We start from the raw sequence: 7,265 nt of genomic DNA, 5'->3' as shown, positions 1-7,265 counted from the left end.
CTGAATTCCAAAGCATCTTTGAGCAGCCAGGATGAGGACTTAAGTAGTGAGTTCTCCTCTCAGGCTGCCAGGGACAGGATTACCCACAAGGAAGTCACACTACTGCCTTCACCTCGCCCTGACCCGCCCCGTCACCCACACACTCGCATTTTGAAGCAGAATCTCACCAGCTTTCTTTTAACAAACTCTGACCCAACACTAAATCCTAGAGCTAAACTTAAAGCCTCCACTTAGAGGAAAAACAGGGACTGAATTTTGATGACAGCAAGTCACTCTATGATCATCAGTAAAGAAACCAAGGAAAAGGAGAAAACAAAAGAAACACCCCGAAATCAGGTTGGATTCTAGTGAGATCGCTTTTATGCAATAAGAAAATTCTTCTTTACCTACATTACTTAAATGTTTTGTAGGTTTTGCTTCATATTCTGCCTTAAATGTGATCCAGATCATGGTCTCTGCATTTACAGAATGCCTGTTGTCATCATTCAGCGTCACCCTCTTTGCTACCATCAAAGACATTGATATTTGTGTATACAAACAGTATGCCTGGCAGTTAAGGGCTGTATACTGGGGCCTGACACATGCCACATATGACAATAGATGAAAACCTGCAAGACCAAAATGGGTCTGTAGTTCAATTCCAGTGGCTAAACCAAGCATTAACACAATGGTAAATTCTAATTATTGTATTAGTCTATGAAATTAAGCTTCTCAAATTAGGACTAATGCATCCAGATAATGAAGATGGGGGTCAAATCACACCTGCATGTATACACTCAACAAGACTCAAAGAGGTCCAGGTCCTCCACATATGCACAACTGTAAAAACAGTGAAGCAGGTAAAAAACAAAACACAAAATAGAAATTAACACTGTTTCAACAAAGTGGTTAAAGTATTTTTTGTTTAGCAACAGACTTCTGTCCACTTTTGTCCTCTAACATCTCATCAGCATGCACACACAACCAGTTGTTAAATGATTCATTAATGCACACAGTAATATACTATATACTTGTTGCAATAGATCGTGTGTTTGTCTTGATATCTACCTCTAATCAGTTCATATTGTTTTTCAGCTTCTTTCTCACTTTACTTCAAGCATTTATTTTCTTCTCCTCATTCCCCCAACACCTCGTCTTTCTTTTCCGTCTCTCAGACAGAATACTAATAACTCTCTCCTCCTCATCCCTCCTACCTCCCCTCTCTTTCTATCCATCTCAAAATTTTTTTATTCCTACAGCAGCACGCATTCCCCATAAATTTTCTCTGCTTGACTTCTTTCTCCTCATTTCCAGCATGACTCATAGAGTTTACCGCCCTCATCTGTCCTCCTCTCCCTGATCCCTCCATCTCTCCACTCTCCCTGGTGGTTGCTTGGATTTTACCTCCCTCTTACTCCTTCTGTGTCTTCCTTTAACTCGAATTCTTCTTTACACATCCCATTTCCCTTTTTTCTAACTTATTCACCAAAATCTCCCACGTGCTCTTCTTCTTATTTCAATAAATAACTCTGAATTTGTAACTGAATTTGAGTCAACAGTTTTGCTGTGAGCAATACACATGCAGTATGCAGGACACTGCGTTGCCACGGTGATGTCTGGCTTTAACTGTCAATCTAAAGTGGGTAATCACATAAAATACTGGAGTTTAGGTATTTTGGTTTCTTCAAATAATTAATGGTTATGTGAGACGTATGTGAGGACAACTACAAATAGCTGCTTTGGAGAGCCTTAAGGGAACTCTTGTTGGTTTTTATTAACTCTGGGTTTTAATGACATTAGGAGAATCAACACCTTCACTGTTAGTCTGTTGGTGATACTTAGAAACACCACAAGTGAAAGAGTGCTCAGTGTTTCTTCCAACAATGATGCTGAGATGCAGCTTTCAAAGCTGAAAACCTGAAGACCATCAAAGGAAAAATAAAGGTCGATTGCAACACCAAAGAGCTCCCTGACAAGATTGAACAAACTGTCGTATGTGATATAAACACCAGGCCCTTCTTCAGACTACTGATTAGTCTGAAAAATGTGTACTTTCCAAACCCTCACTATGTATTTTAATCTGTACATGTGTTCTAGCCCTGACCGTGTACTTTAACTCCTAACCCAAACCAACTAACAGTGTGAGTCCAAATAACATTCTCTCACATGAAAGTCTACGAATTAATGCCATCTGTCAAAGCCAGTGTCATCACAGGTTGACACGTGATCAACAGTGTCATGAAAGCAGTAAACAAATGAGTCAGGGAAACTTATTAATTGTACAAATCACTTTTCAGCAGACTTCAACAGTTTTCTGTTGCTCTGGGTCCGACAAATCCAGTGTGAGCCTTTGTAAAAACCAAACCACTCAAAACAAAACAACAACAAAAAATGTGTAACGCTTTTGTGCAATTTCAACTGAATGTACAGATGAAACCGTTGCATTCCATTTATATTTATACAGCATCCAAAGAAGGTTATATGACCTTAACTCTCTGTGTCCAACTTTTTTTGTTGTGCATTTGCACCTCCTACATACTTCTTTCAACAATGGCTGCTTTCAGAAAATGTCCAAACAAGTCCTCCTCCTAGAACAGGCAGATTAGTCATTTGTTCAAACCCTTCAATACGACTATCCTGTGTGTGTTGGCCTTACCTGCCTGCATGAACAAACACAACACAGACATATTTTGGGGAGGAGGACAGTCTCAAACATCTGAAGATAGAAAAGGAAGAGCTTTTACACAAAGATAGCTGTGATATACTGTGTAAAAGCAGGATACAGGTCGTTACCAACGTCTTTGCAAATAGAACATGACTCTGCTGACATTTTGCCAGTTTGTGATAAACACTGTAATGTAAATGCGAGCCTATGCGGTACGCAGACGTGCTGATGTTCTACAAGTGTTAAAGTGAAACTGGACGAGTTGATTTATTTTATTTTGAAACTCTTAGACAAACTATAATTTTGACTGAGCAGTCATTGAACTTGACTGATAAGTCAATTAATAGTGAAGGTATCACAAAATAAGGATCTTGATGAGAAACGTGATATTGAAAGAATGACATATTGGTACTGTGTTGATAATAAACATATGAAGATGTCATGATTTGATCTTAGCTGACAAACTCAATACATCAATACAAACTCATGACATATTTTTGTACATACTTTAAAGTTCCTTACCTCCTTACTTTGAGTGAAAATGCCAAACAAATGGCAAAAGTGAATTCGACTATAAGCTTTTTATTTCCAGGTTTTCTGTTGATATCATGACGATATTTTTCTTATGAAGTTTTTTGTCATTATTTTTCTGTAAAGTGCCCTTAATGGACTTTTGCTGTGAATAAGTGCTGAATAAATAAACTGAACTGAATGGAGACTAAATGAAAAGTCAGACTCACTCTGAGGAGAACTCAAATGTCTGCACAAAGGTAATTCACAATCCATCACTTGGTTGATGTATTTTGTTATTTGTCTTGGTTGATGTAAAGTTAATGCTTTTGGGTGTGCATTCATTAACCATCTAACTACTGCACCACAGCTGCCTGCATAGTCAGGGCATCAGATGTCTTTTCATATTTATCATCAATTGTTTAAGGAAACAATACTAAAAACAACAAAGCTACACTTGGATGTACTCATACTTGTTCCAGGCTGTCAGCATCTCAGTCCTCAGAATGAGCTGAAAAGTCGAGGCATCTCATTGCCGAGAATACAACAATCCTCCCTCAGCTGTTCTTGCTGAACATCTTTATTCCAGCTCCAAATATAACAAGACAGCAACAAAGGGGACACATACAAAAAAGTGTTTGCTGTCAATTAGATAAAGTTGATTTCTGGTAACAGCTGAAGCAAAACTAATGCTATCTGAACCTCGGCTTGGTGGTTACAGTCTGTTATAGTCTGATCGCTGACCAGTCAGTCTGATGAGGTCAGTAATGTGATTACGAGGTGGTGACTACAGTTTTTGTCTCCATTCATCCTAACCATCAGGATTACCATGAGAACGGAAAATCTGTCATACACCTCAAAGTGCTGGTACTACTATGACGATAATAAAAGGAAGACACATAGTGACAGTGGTGAGAATCATTCTTCCATGTCTCATCGAGCAGCTTGATTCAAAAGTTGAAATGAGAAACTTTAGTTTTGTTCAGTTACAGAGAAACATGCCACATGCACACCTTATGTTATTAATGCTGACAGCTGAAATGAACTACTACTAAGGATTGTTGAATTTGTATCTCGAAGATTTCCAATCAAATAACCTGACTCTCTAAATGGGTTTAGACCCACTCAAAAATAAGGTGAAGCAAAGCTATTTTCTAAGTAAGAATATATGTGATTTTCCAGGCTGAGAACTGTTTGCATGTTTTAGGAGCGCTGACATGGCTGTAAGCAGGCTAGTGGTTTGAGGAGGAAATAAAAAATGATGTCAGTCTCAAAAACATTTTTTCAATTTTAAAAAGAAAAAACACCCTGACAACTTGTGCAAAGTGTGAATGCAATTCTGCAGCTCATTTGCAGAGGGAAGTGCGGAGCTGTGCTCTTACTCTCTGAAATACAGATCTGAGTTAGTAGAATAAGTAGCAGCCATCTCCTTCTTTGTCTGCTCTCCGTAGCTGTATTTCCATGTTAATATTATGTGTGAGATGAAGAGAAGAAGCTGGGGAGGTGCACGGAGGTGAGAGCAGAGATGTCTAAAGGAGGAAAACAGCTGTGCAGCTTTGTCAGAGAGAGAAAGGAGTGGGTGCAAAGCCCAGCTGCTGACTGGAGTGTAATACATATTATGTGCGTCAGATATTAGTGTATCAACACTTGCTCACCTTTACTCAAGCAGAATCAAATTTTCACATCCTTCAGTGATGACAAATATAAATTGGAGGCTAAACATGTAGCTGTCAGAGCTGAGCTGACAAGTTTAATATGAGTGGATTTACATTTGAAGGCAGCAGATGAATCTATTAAAAAACAATCTCCAGCTGAGGACTTTACCACTATTGAGTGTGCATTTACCTTGACTGGGAAAGTCTTCTACAAGCATGTGAACAATGCTGCCAGAGACAAAGAGGGAAGACAGAATGACACAGAGAGTAGTTAATGCATGTGTTATCTTAGATAGATTATGAGCCACGATGGAGAATATTAAGCTAAATAAAGCCTTGGTATTAAATCTTGGGTGCAAAACAGTTTAGTGAAAGACTGATCTCACTTTTAGGCAAACTTCATTTGATAGAACTGATTTCATTCAAATAATTGTCTGATAATTATGTCCAAGTGTAAAGAAATCCATCTATACTCGTGCATATTGATCCATCCCTAATTCCTTTATATAATGGATCTAATCTAAGTCTTTCTTGTAATATTTTAAGTATGTCTTAAAAACAATGTTTTCCAGGCTTGCTTAAGGTTTTTCAAAGTTATTACATGGACATTGGCTGCTTTCTTTTTCTTTTTTTCAGTCCAGTTCTTGTACCTGACCATTTTCACAAGAATGTTTTTTTATTTGTTTGTTAAGAAACTTAACACTGACCTATAAATCATATAAGCGAAGAACACATTTAAGTCAAAGAATTAATCCATTTTTTGTCCACACATAACATACGACATAGCAAAGAATAAATTGTATATTTGGATGCTTTGTTACTAGCATCGGTTACAAACACAAAATTTGTTCTCATTTTTTTTTAGTTGCATCTATGTAATTTACCAAAGAGAACACGGTTTGACAAATTCAAAACAGTATTTTTGCTCCAACAAGGTGATTCTCAAAGAGCTATTAGCTGAAAGAGATGCATCTGGACCTTCAGTTGATCCATCTACTGTTGGTCGAAGCCTCACCAGAAATAGTCTCCATGGAAGTGCAGCTGTCAAAAAAGCCATTCTTAAGGAAGGGAAACAGGGAGAAAAGGCTGAGCTATGCCAAATGACACAAGAAGTGGACTGAAAATCAGTGGCGACAGGTCTTATGGAGGGATGAATCCTCCCCAGAGCCTGGACCTCAACAATATTGAAGCAATGTGGCTAAAACACATAGCATGACCAGAGAGCCACACACACAAACAGTAATTCAGTCACCAATTAAAGTAAGATTCCTGGATGAATATTCAGTAATAGTCCTTGATGTGGGGGCAAATGAGAAGCTATGATCAGATTGAACTAGACTGATCGCTTTTACTGAGAAGGTCTGCAACTACAAGGCTTGTTTGGACCAGTTTATGCTTGCCTTTGTTGACTATCCCGGGCTTAGACAGAAGGCTATTCAGCTCGACACCCATGCAGGTTGCCTTGACAACAAACAGTCAAGGTTGCTGGACTGTAGTGCACAAAATGAAGCCAGCTCTTAGACCTTCTGACAGCATACATTTTGACTTGCAGTGTCAAAAACACAGGTCGAACTACTAAAAGGATGTTCCATTGATAACAAACCCTAGACTTACCTTATTTAATGGAACAAAGCCATTATTCTTGGTGTCATTTCTGCTTTGACATGTCAACATAACTGCTGTTTATGACACCGTAGCCTTCAGTGTACATCCTGTTCACATTAACCCACTCATGGCCTTTTGTGAAAGCGTAGGTATAAATAAGGCTAAAAACACACTGCAGTGATAATATAATAATTTGAAAGACTCATGCATAACATCCATTCAGCCACTAAACCAAAATGTTCCATCTGTGTTGGGGAAGCTGTGATTTCCTCTCCCTCCTTACCATCAGTGGAAAAGCCCTTTAGCAAGGCAATGCATCATACTAAGCAACTTCCAGATGAAAAGACTGGGAGAAAACGGCCAAATGGAGCAGGACCTTGGGTTTCAGTGTTGATTTCTTGTCTTCCCTGTCCGCAGTCTCTGTCAGCCTGTACAGCCTGTAAAGGCAAGTAAAGATGCTTTTGAGTGTAGAATATGTTCTGGCAGCCATGTCGCTGTGAAACACACAATAGTGCAATACCAATATTCCCACATATTGTCGCAACTCAGGTTCAGAACAATAGAAAATGTTTTCCTGTGAATTCTCTTGAACACTGGCTTGGGATTTCAGTGGGATAGAATGTGAATTTGCAACAAAAGGGTCATGGGCTTCCCATTCTGATACTTGCTCATAAGAACCTACTGAACTATGAAAATACTGAACTGTAAAAAAAAGAAAAAGTCTTGAGCCACCCCTCAGTTCTTTATTTTTTGCTTCTAAGAAGTCAAACTTTGGCTTTTCTGTTAAAGTTGTTTCGAGTAAGTTCTCCAGAATTTTCAAGGTTTTTCTTTGACCATTGGCTGCTTTTTCA

Source organism: Leuresthes tenuis, unplaced genomic scaffold, assembly GCF_036924035.1.
Source record: "Leuresthes tenuis unplaced genomic scaffold, fLeuTen1.0.hap1 SCAF_18, whole genome shotgun sequence".
Classification (NCBI taxonomy): Eukaryota; Metazoa; Chordata; class Actinopteri; order Atheriniformes; family Atherinopsidae; genus Leuresthes; species Leuresthes tenuis.
The sequence above is the reverse complement of the archived record's forward strand: the minus strand, read 5'-3'. Positions refer to the sequence as shown.